This window comes from Protopterus annectens, chromosome 16.part0 (assembly GCF_019279795.1).
Source record: "Protopterus annectens isolate FY-2018-M chromosome 16.part0, PAN1.0, whole genome shotgun sequence".
NCBI classification, from domain to species: Eukaryota; Metazoa; Chordata; order Ceratodontiformes; family Protopteridae; genus Protopterus; species Protopterus annectens.
The window spans coordinates 532,295,032-532,307,474 of NC_056750.1; positions in this window are offsets into that span (position 1 = coordinate 532,295,032).

A 12,443-nucleotide genomic window follows, 5' to 3' on the forward strand; every position below is an offset into this window, starting at 1 on the left:
GATAGAAAAAAACAAAAACCCCTTTCAAATCCAAACTTCACATTTCAAACGGAGTTCCCTCTTTGGGAGCAAACCAGGACAACCCCAAAGGGGATTCATCACACAGTAAACAAAAACCCCCTTACCCCCAAGGGCCCCCCCTGTATCACTTACAAATGCCTTCTACCAGCACCTCCAGGACTGCATGGATAAGGCAATCCCAAACAAACCAAAGACTCTTTGTACCACAGGCAAGCATTCAGTCTGGTGGACCCTAGCCATAAACAAGCTCTACAACAAAAGGAAGGAGCTACTACGAGATTGAGTGAAATCTGTAGAAGGGAAGACACCCCTGCTCATTGTGGGTAAAACACTGGGTTCCCCCATACAATCATCCAAGGCAAGTTTTGAGAGTAAACCCACTCAGGACTCAAGGTGCAATCAGGAGGCCTTTTTTACCTATGTTTGAAACCTGGGAGGGAACTCCCAGATATGCTCAGAATTAGTTCAGAATGATGTAAATATCACTGAACCTACAGACATTGCCAACATACTGGCTGACAGGTTCAGTGCAGATTTCTCCCCCCCCTCCTCCCAACTGGAGGGGTATCTACACCAGAGGATTGTAGCCCCCCAAACATCTCCAATGCTGGGGTGAGAACTGCTCTATCCAAGGCAGAAAACACTTTATCCATGGGACCAGATGGTGTCCCCAGTTGTGTGCTCCATGAACTCAATGAGTAATTACACCCGCAGTTAGGGCAGCTGTTTAATCTTAGCCTCACCTCAGGATATGTGCCCAAGGAGTGGCATACGGCAATGGTGGACCCACTTCACAAAGGAGGTGCCTCCACCAACCCCGGAAACTACCATCCCATCAGCTTGACAAGCCTGTTCTGCTAAGCTATGGAGAGGATCATAATGGGAATAATAAATGAAGACATAGGGTACTTGCAGATATTGGATCCGATCCAGTTTGGCTTTGTCAAGGGCAGATCATGCCTTTTAAACTTGGTTGACATTTTCAAGACAGTCACCCAGGCCATTGACGTGGGCAAGGCAGTCCACACAGCCTACCTTGACCTGGCAAAGGCTTTCGACACAATACCCCACTCAGGTATCATTGAAAACATCACCAGCTTAATTGTGAACCCATACATCACAGCATGGGTTGCAAACTGGCTAGGTGACAGAACACACAGGGTCACAGTTGCTGGTGCCATGTCACACTCCAGAGCTGTCACAAGTGGTGTCCCACAGGGCTCAGTCCTGGGCCCACATTTGTTCAGCATCTACTTTTCAGAAGTATGAGCAAACACAGTAGAGATTATGGCTGACAAAGTTTGAAGATGACTGCAAACTGGGAAGCATAGTTGGAAACCCATCTGACACAGACATCCTTCAAAAGGGTCTCAGACACAGATAACTGGTGCCAGAGCCATGGCCTTACATTAAACACTAAATAATGCATAGTCATACCCTTCGGGAACAACAGGGTTACCCCTAGTTCCCATCTAGGTGGCAATCCTCTAAGCACAGAAGAGGTTATCAGGGTCCTGGGCACCCAGGTTGACAGTAATATTTCGTTTGACACTCACGTTGCCAGAGTAAGCCTGGGGCAGTTCCTGCTATTAGGACAGAGGTGTGACCTGGTAGTGTCAGAGTGCTGATGTGGGCTTTGACCCTATTTTCTATTACAGCACTGATATCTACATTCTCTATACTGTGTGCGTTTACACTGCACGCATTTATACTTCTGGCATTGGGTAGCATTACATCTAGGTTACTATCACTTGTGGTACCTATGAGGTAGGTTTGTGTTTTTTGTGGTTTATGATTGGTGTGGGTGGATGTTAGTCGGGTCCTCAGGTGTGCATATGGTACATGGTATTACATTACTTAACACATGGCATTCATGCCTCAGGTGGTGCTGCAGGGCTGCCTCTGTCGGATGCACATACTACACTCCCTGTACATGTTTGGAAGCAGGTTGTGTCATGTTAGGCATCCCTGTTACTATATGAGTCAGAGAGGGTATCAGTCCCAGTGTTCCTACTGACCAAGTGTATGTGCTATGCGTTGCCTCTTTGCCAAGGGCAGGGCATACTGGGCACGCCTCCTTCTGCCTACTGTGACAAGGTCAGGTTGTTCCTCCTCCGAGTCACCCTCTGCCTGTGGTGGCCTTGGCAATGGTGGGGGGATGTTAGGCCCAGCCCTGTGCTGGTCCTGCTGCAGCTGTTTCAAGAGGATCATATTATGTAGCATAGCACATATCATGACCATTTGGGTACATGTAGTTGGCGTGTACTGCAAGGCTCCACCAGATGTGTCCAGACACCGGAACCGTGACTTCAGCCGCCCAAACACACGCTCTATGACATTACGTGTTTGTGCGTGTGCCTCATTATGGCATTCCTGTTCAGGTGTGTGTGCATTTCTGATGGGTGTCATCAGCCACGGCTCAAGTGCATAACCTGCATCCCCCACTAGGTGTCCATGTGGGAAGTCCCCACTGGCAAATGATTGGTACAGCTGCGTCAGATGCCAGATGTGGGAATCGTGGTAGCTCCCAGGGCAGCCAGCACACACATTCATTATTATGCCCTGGGCATCACACATGACCTGGCAGTTGATGGAGGGGTATCCCTTGCGGTTAATGTAGACTCTACCCCGCTCACCAGCTGGTGCTTTGATGCATACGTGCGTGCAGTCTATTGCACCCAGCACTTGCTGGCCACAACCTCCCGGTTATTAGGGACATATATATGATCACCGACATGTGCTGACATGGCATCCAGGAACTGGTGCAGTACCCTGGAGGCTGATGCCTGTGATATCCCCATCATATCACCAGTTGGTCTCTGGAAGGTACCTGTTGCTAGTATTCTTAGGCCAACACATACCTTGGTTTCCACTGGGATGGGTTCCCCTCTGTTGGTTCTGTGTGTGAGATGTGGCCTGCACAGCTCAACAATCTGCTGCAGAAGGTCTCTGTCTACTCTGTAGCGCTCTACTATCTCCAACTCATGTAACCCATGGTAGGTGACCCTGGGCCTGTATACTCTTCTCCTTCTCCTCACTCTGGGTTGTCTGTCAGCATCTGCATTGTCACCACCCTCAGCAATTCGCCTATGCCTGATTATAACAGCTATGGCAGCCCCTAGCATTTCTGCTCTGAGTTCAGCTTTTTTCAGTTTTCAATTCTGATAGCTTACTTTCTTGCAGTATCTCTTGTGAGAAACACCCTGCACTGCTCTTTGCAGTGTTTTAAGTGCTGGGTTGGGCTTCTAGTCTGCCTGCATAATTGCCTGCTTCCAATCGTTTCCACCAATTAACTCCAGCAGTATTCCCTGGCAGTTTCCCTGTATTTTGGTTTTTCCTGTTTCCTCTCTGTTTCCTGAAGCGGAGCAATGTGCACACCAGCTCAAACACGCTCACAGTCACTTAAACGCACGCACACATCCCTACACGGTGTTACACGCGCGCACACATCCTTACACGGTGTGAACTAGGCTGATTCATGTTAAAACGCGCGCACACTGCCTTCCACACGTGCACACCCGCGCAAACCGTTGTAAACGGTTTGCAACACGCTCCCACATGTTGAACCTGCCTTACATGCGCGCATGCACGTATATCAAGAAACTTTGAGTGTAGGGATAGCGTAAACCTTCCATTTCTTGACTTTCCTAGTGTTCTCTTGGGACACACTTCCATCCCTGAAGTCTGTCTGTCATCTTTCACCTTACATTGCCCTCCAATCTGGTACATTTCAATCTATTCTTCCCCCCCCCCCGTGATGTCACCTACCTCTTACTCTGTTCCTCCCCCTTCTCTAACTCTTACACTACTCAGAAAGTGCTCATTACCTATGTGGCAGTGTGATTCAGTATTGTAACCCTCATTTACATAGGATTGCCTAGTAATGACTAGTTACATGTCTTACACGGAGCTTCCCTCCCTTGACAACCACTAAACGGAGGCCATGTTGTTTTTGGTCTGCAAGTCCCTCCATTGACATTCCATGTAATACATAAATCCCACAATTGTGGGCTTATAAGCTTCGGTTTTAGTTTTAGGTAGCGCACCCGCTTATGCCGGTGTGCTGCAGTTAAACCTCAAAATCCCGTGGAAAAAAAAAGTTATATAACATATTTTTGCAACACTTTTTCATGCCAATGGCCACATATTTGGCCATTGGCATGCTTAATGAAACAAATGCGCCCTTTATTTGGAGCTTACATAGCTCCGTTTTTAATTTTGCAGAAATGTACTCAGTTGTCAGCTGAGTACATTTCTGCAGCTAACACGTCCGTTACACGGACTGGTTTCTGCTTCGTGGATCGCTCAGATACCTCATTTGCATATCTTTGAGCTGCAAATGAGGTATTGAGCATTTCCACGCCCAGTCCGTGTAAGAGCCGTGTTAGCTGTCTCTTACACGGAGATTTGGGCTGTTCCTGAATCGGGAGGCTTACACGGAGGCTTACACTACTCTTGAACTCCGTGTAAGCCTTCCTGAATCTGGCCCTATATGTGTTACAGATAAAGCAGGTCTGCAAATGAACTTGACTAAATTGACCATTTGGCCACAGGAGAATAATATGCTGATAAATACATAAAAAACTAAGCATATGAGATTTGGGACACAAATTGAAAGCTGAATATTAATACAGCAAACAGTGACTGAAACTTTAGATTCATTTAAGGACCTGGTTATATGGGTAAATCCTGCTTTGAATTTTTCTAATCATATCAACCAACTGGTCAATGACAGTTGTACAACTATAGGTTGTATAAAAAGATTTATAAAGTCTGGGAAATCAGAAATGATGAAGTCATTGTTTTTAGTTGCATTAGACCTAAACTTGAGTGTGAAATAACAATATGGAAATCTTAAAAGATGAGTAAACTGGAAAGAGTACAGAGGAAATATACCAAGGGCATCCATGGATGTGAAAATATAAGTTATTATGAAAGACTAAAATGTCTGAACTAGTACAGTGTCTCATACATAACTAAGAGGAGCTTTAATTCAGCTATATAGGGCATTTAGAAACAACTACCTCTGGGAATGTTTGAGGTTATCAAGAAGTACTACAGAATGATCAGACAACATATGTAGAAGTTTCTATAGGAATGAGAAGTGTACTAAATGGTTCTCTGAGACAGCAGCTGATGCATGGAACAGACTGCCAAATTACATTAAGGCAAGGACTTTAGATATTTTTAAGAATGTCCTGAACATATATTATGGGAACAAGTGTTTTGGTATATTGGCAGGCAAGACGGCATTAATGGCCATACCTGAAATAGTTGTATGTATGTATTTATGTATGTATCCCAAGCAAAAAGCAATAAAACAAAACTGTATTTAATCGAATTTCTGCATTATTTTCTTTTTTTTTACAGTTTTACTGCCTGAGGCTGCTTCATTCTCTGCACTTGTTTTACACTGTACTGTTACCTAGATAGCACAGATTAGATTCAGACCTGCTGAATCTAGCCTGTATTGATGCACTTGAGCAATAATCCAGCCATCTTACATTAAGAAAGGCTCTCCTTCACCCTTGTGGCAAAATAGTGTGGCTCCAGCCTTGTCTGAGCTGGGGATTGATGGAGGAAGGGTCATTGTCTGACTTCCAATTGATAGATTAGCTTAAAAGTGTTTATTCTGCCTATAGCTAAGCCTTGTGTTTGTGCATAGCTGCATACCGTGCAACAGGGATTAGCGATGTTATGTACAGATGCAAATGCCTGGAAAACTAATTTTTCCATAGACTTCTGTCAGTGGAACCCCTCCAAGCTTCCTGGTTCTACTGCGGGCAATTCAGCTGTGCACTGAGCAGTGTTGCCACAGAGTTTCAACCCTAATGTTCAATAAAATAAGCCCTCTTGTTAATACTAGAGCATAAACTGGTCTAACTTGCCCACTGCCCAATAGTACTTACTATATAAACCCACCATAATGGACAGTCAGTTTCCCACCATTTCTCTGGTTAGCCTGATTGACATGGGCATCCTGAGACATTGTAGTAACTGCCGTATATATACTGACAACCACTTACTCCTATAACAAACAAATACCATATGTGAGAGATGTAATTACACTATGGAATTGAAATCAGTCCTCTCACCTACCAACAAACAGGACATCAAACATATTGTCAGCACACCCTTCACCTCTCACACAAGATAAGGTCATGACACACAGCGCCACATATGGAGAGGTACACACTAGAATTCTACCAAAAGATCAAAGATCTCCCGAGAGCAAATCACTTGCACACACTGCAAAAAGTACAGAATCTACTACATGTAAAACATCTCAAAACAAAATATCATGGTCATAGGTGACTCATACTGAGACACACAGATATCCCTCTCAACAGGCTGGACAAGGAGAAGGTCACAGTCAGCTGCCTGTCAGGTGCCAGGATCCGTCAAATCACACATGCACTCATGTCACTCAACAACAACACTGTTATGGCTCTGTCATAGCTCATGTTGGGATGAATAACTTGAGACATACCTCTTTGAACTATATGAAGAGAGACATAACTGAACTCTGAGATTCTGTGTCCCAGGCAGGTATGACCCTAGCCCTAAGCAGCATTATACCTTCACCCATGATGATGCCATACTATAGCCAAAAAATGATAGACTTCAACAACTGACTTAGTTTCTGGTGTCAATTCAGGGGGATCCAGTATTTGTCAGCCTGGGAGGAAATGGTCAACAGACCATGCTACTTTGCCAGATATGGTCTGCAACTGTCTACTCTAAGCTTTTGGATACTGGCAAAGGCTCTTGCCTCCTCCATACTGCCTTTTTAGGCAATGTCAAAAAAATAAAATTTCCTACATACAAAATCCACTCAAGACAAGAGGAAGGTTATGCTGTTTAATGCTAGGAGGCTAAACAGGAAACTGCACTCCCAGGTAACACTCCTATCCCTGGAAGATGTTGATGTCTGTGCAGTCAATGAGACATGGTTCAGGGTTGCACAGAGCATCCCCGCTGTGCAAGGCTACAATGCCTTTCACACATTCAGACCTCAAAACAAGAATGAGCAATAAAAAAACAAAGGCAGGTGTGTATCCATCTTCATTAAAACTAAGTACACCTTAAGAATGGTTAAAGAGTACGACTGTCTTAAGATACTCCATGTCCAAATAACTATAGGCAATATACGCTACCAATTCATTGTTAGCAATAGGTCACCCATCATAAGCCAAGAGAAACATAATGCCTACCAGGACCTACTGGAGACACTCACCATACAGCCAAACACCTTGGTCATGGGAGATTTCAACTATCCTTCCATCGATTAAGTGGCATACATGAGCCCAAACATAATCACCCAGATGTTCCTAGACTTTGTCAATGCAAATACCCTGAAACAGATAAGTCTGCTCCCCCACAAGGGGTTCAAATGCCCTTGACTTAGTACTCACCAACATGGGGAGGTTACTGCACCCTCCCTGTGTAGTGCCCACTCTGGTAAGGTCAGACCATCAGTCAGTACTTATTCGAAGTAACCATCAGATCGGACATCCCCAAAGGAGCATTAAAACTAAAAAAAAAAATGTTTCCAAAGCTAACTACAACCTACTAAAAGATAATATAAAACATTTCAAACCCCCTGCAAACACAGACACTTACTCTTATGCAGAGGTGTACACAAATGCCTTGTATAAACACCTAAACAACTGTATAGACTCAGCCGTACCTGACCGGATCAAAACCAGGTCCTCCCAAAAAAACAAGCCACCCAGGTGGACCTCAAGTATAAATAGGTTATATGACAAGAAGAAACAACTGATGTCTAAGAGCAGCAGGGAACTGACTCAGCATAGTAAAGAAATTCCCTCCTATACCTAAACAAACAAATCAGATATCTTGCAAAGTCCTCTAAAGCAAATTATGAAGTAAAATAGCATCCTTAGCTAAGGATAACCATAAGGCATTTGTTAGCTACATCAGAAATCTAAAATGGAATACCCAGCTGTACCACACTAGTAGTGGATGGTACCACTCACTCTACCTGAGGAAAATGCCAACATGCTAGCCAACAGATTTGACATAAACTTAATCCCCATGTCTCCACCAGCCATCTCCCAAAGCATTCCTGACACCAGTTCCCTCTCTAGCATCTCTAGAGAGCAGGTCATATCTACACTCTCCAAGGCCAAATACGCAGTCTCAATGGGACCAGACTACATCCCAGTCTGCTTACTTAACACTCTAAAATAAGACCTAGTGGAACCACTATCCATCCATAAGCCTAATCAGCATAATTTCCAAGGCCACGGTAAGAATCATCATGAAGCTCATCAGCAAGGACATAGGGGACCTTCAAGCTCTTGACCCAACTCAGTTTGGCTTTGTTAAGCACAGATCGTGCTTGTTATACCTGGCAGACTTCTTTGAGAATGTAAACAAAGTCCTGGATGAAGGTAAGACAGTGCATACTGCCTATCTTGCCCTAGCCAAGGCTTTTGACACAATTCCCTACTCAGGTATAATTGAGAAACTCTTCCAGCTGGGGATTAGCCCTCACATTATTAGATGGGTGGCCAATTCAATTACAGACAGAACATACACTGTTAAAGTCAGGGACTCCACCTGTTTCACTAGACCAGTCACTAGTGGAGTACCAGAGAGATCAGTACTGGGCGTGATACTGTTTGGAATCTATTTTTCAGAAGGCCAGGGTAAAGTTGACAGCCTTTGGCTTACTAAGTTCACTAATGATTGCAAATTAAGTGCAATTATTGAGTCCCCTAATGATGTTAACATATTACAGGAGAGGCTATCACAAACAAACAATTAGTGCCATAGCCATGGACTAAAGCTAAATGCAAAGAATTGCATTATTACCCACTTTGGCAAAGAGGAATACCCTGCTTATTATAATACTGACAGCACCCCCCCCCCCAAAGCTCAAACCCAGTGGTGTGAGACTCTGGAACTCAGGTTGATAGAAATCTAAACTTCAATCATCATGTTTCTGCAGTGATAAGGAAAGCCTTCTACACTGAGCATCTCATAAGTAAGGGCATCATATCTGGGTCTAAGGATGTTATAACTCCACTGTACTCAACCCTCATTAGACCACTGATGGAGTACAATGCCCCTTTTGCATGTACCTCACCAAACACCTACAGCAGCTGGAGAAACCACAGTGGTTCCTCACAAGGAAATTACAAGGCCTCTAAATCATGTCTTACGTGGATAGACTGAAAGTCATTTAATTGTACTCTGTATCTTATAGGCTGCTGAGCGGCAACTTGTGCCTAGCCTATAGGGCAGCCTCCGACCCTGCCCTAATGGAAATGCTGCACATCCGCAAATCAAATGGGACAAGAGTCACTCACTCCAGGGATCTTAACCTAGCCTGTGACATTAATAGAACATGCTTGAGAGACAGATATATCTCCCAGAGATTGCCACTCCTTTGGAATAACTCTTAGTGCATTTAAAGCAGAGCTCCTCACTGACCATATTTAAGCATACCCTGGACAATTGGATGGATGACAGTAAATTCATCCCGGGGGTGGTGTCCATGTACCTCATGGACAGAGATAGTTGGTGCTAAGGCTAAGATTGTAAGAGTAACTTGGGTATAACATGGCTGGGGTTGTAAGGGTTTTAGGGCCTAAAGCCTAATAACCTCCTATGAACCTATACATCGATATGACGAGTTCTTATTTGCATTCCTGGGAATATAATTTGATCATGTTCTATCATAAAAACATTAAATCAGGTCTCATGACTCATCACTACTGAACAGCGCATGACCAAACAGAATTCTTATTGATCAAAAAGTCCTCCTTTGTTAAATCTCATTATCCATGCAATAGTCACAGTAAAAAAAGCAATTCATAATTTTAATATATGACAGAGATGTAAGCTTTCTTGTAACAGCAATATTCTATTATGCTAGAAATAGAATTATACAGTTACACAACTGGTTAAAAACATACCATAACCTAGAATTAATAACTAATTAGTTTATGTGGCAGCTACTAATAAATGGTTATTATGGCTACAATAACTAGGCATACTATTATCCAGAATTAATAACTATACATTTAAATCTAAAATCTGCCCTTACTAATAAATTATTATGGATACAAGAAACAGGAATACTACAAACTAGAATTAACAACTACTCAGTTAAATCTAAAGTTTGTTCTGAATACTAAATTGTTATTAGTACAAGAACTAAAGACATTATAATATAGAATTAATAATTAATTAGCTAAGTTGAAAATATGTATCTACTAATAAATGCTTATTATGGCTACAATAGCTAGATAACCAACTTCTTGATTTTGAATCAAAAGTAAACAGCAGCTCAACACTTGAAAATAATATCAGAGTTTAAATCAACTTAAACTCATACAGTTGTATCAGTTTTTTTTATCCAAGATCCTTCTCCAAAACAAATTACAGTGAGTTAACATGGGACTAAAAATATGGTCAAATGAACACTCAGTATAACAAATAAAACAAATATTGTTCATGAGAAGGGCTAAATTGATAACCACCTCATAGAGGTCTCAACCTCCTAACTTCCAAAACTAAAATATTCAACTGTAGGGTTACTGCACATCCAAAAACTCCTCTATGGCCCTCCTCTTCATAAATGTGATATTTTCATTAAAACAACTCAAAAGATTCATCTGGTGCATTCTCTCTGTGCCTCATATGCCACCACAATTGTCCTGCTGCTTGTCTGTGGCTCACATCTCCTTTTGTGCCTACCACACTTACTTCTATATAATAGTGATATCAGTTCCATGTCTCCAAGCAGGTGATAATTACAGACCAGTATTCTTCTTCTTTTGGCTTTTCCTGGTTAGGGGTCACCACAGCGGATCATCTGCCTGCTCATGATTGGCACTAGAGTTTTACAGTGTCGAGTTGCCAGCCCAGCACCCAACCTTCCACGGAAGGCACACAAATGCACATACTCATGCCTAGGGCCAATTTTAGAGTGTGCAATCCACCTACAGCATGTCTTTGGGATGTTGGAGAAAACCGGAGCACCCGGAGAAAACCCACGTGACCACAGGGAGGACATACAGACTCTGCACACAAGGCATCCCAGCCAAGAATCGAACCGGAGAATCTCTTGCTGTGAGGTGACAATGATAACCGCTGCACCACAGTGGCTGCCCCACAGACCAGTATTCTAGTATCTTGATATTTAAAAGCTACAAGCTATAGTATGTTGTACTGTCACTCTCAGTTAATTAGTCAGGCCCCTTTTCATTTCCCTTTACCTTTCAGACTTACTTCCTCCCTCACTAAATCTTTTTGTATATTACACATTTAGTAATGTAGAAGCTGTTTTACAGATCAGAAATGCATTAATTTCTATTTTTTCCATGCTTTTTTTTTTACTCCCAATGTATAACATCTGCCATGTTCCTACCCTACTCAATTTCCTCTGCAAGAAAGAGTAGACAAAGGGCTGTTCTAGTACTGAGCCATCCTGTTAATCAGGGAGAATTTCCTTTTCTAGCCTATCTCTAACTGTCCCCCACTTGAATGGTGTGAAATGACATCAATACAGCCCCCTGCTACTTTGTACACTTTTTACTGTGGATGATGTGGCTGTGTTTCCCCTTGTACATTTCGACAGCCTGAGCTACAATTCCCATAGCCACCACTAGGGATCATATGTAGACAGGGAACAGAATGGGTGAGTCAGCATTTAACCCTTTGATACTGTTACGTGCATCTACAACATCATTACAATTACCACTATTCAGAACTTAGTAGCAGCCCACATAGACATTATTAGCAGACATTAGCTATAATGTCCACAGTTTCTCTACAGCATGTAGCATGCATCTCACAGAAGGGTTCTAGTTCATGATAATGCTGGATTTTCTGTGTTGACCACTGCTTTGCATTCCCAAGTGTTGATGTTACAGGCCCACTGACACACTGCTGAGATGCTAGCTGATCATTACCAACATAGTGTTGTACCTTCTTACGTTTGCTGTCTAAAATCTGTCAGTAATGTTACTGCTGCTGTGTCTGTAAGGAAAGGATCCCCACAGAAAGGCAGGGATCATGAAAGAAGTTTACAAGAGGTTAATATTTACTCACAGGTTAGCATGCCGCAGTTACACACTGACTATGTGCACCAGGGTTCCTCTGCCACAGAAAGGCAGGGATCACAGAAAGAAAAGTGTACAAAGAAGATTCTCGCAGAGGTTAGTATGCTGTAGTCAGGCAATGAGTATGTGAACCAGAATCATGAAAAAGTGTACAAGGGATTAAGATTCACTCACAGATTTATAGGTTCATAAGTGCTTCCTAAGTTAACTACCACTGGGCCTTTTTATGCCTAGCCATGCATCCCAAATCTCACAGTTTATTGGTCGCAGTGGTGGGATTCAAACCCACACCTCCAATAAAATGTGATGCCCACCACTGCTACT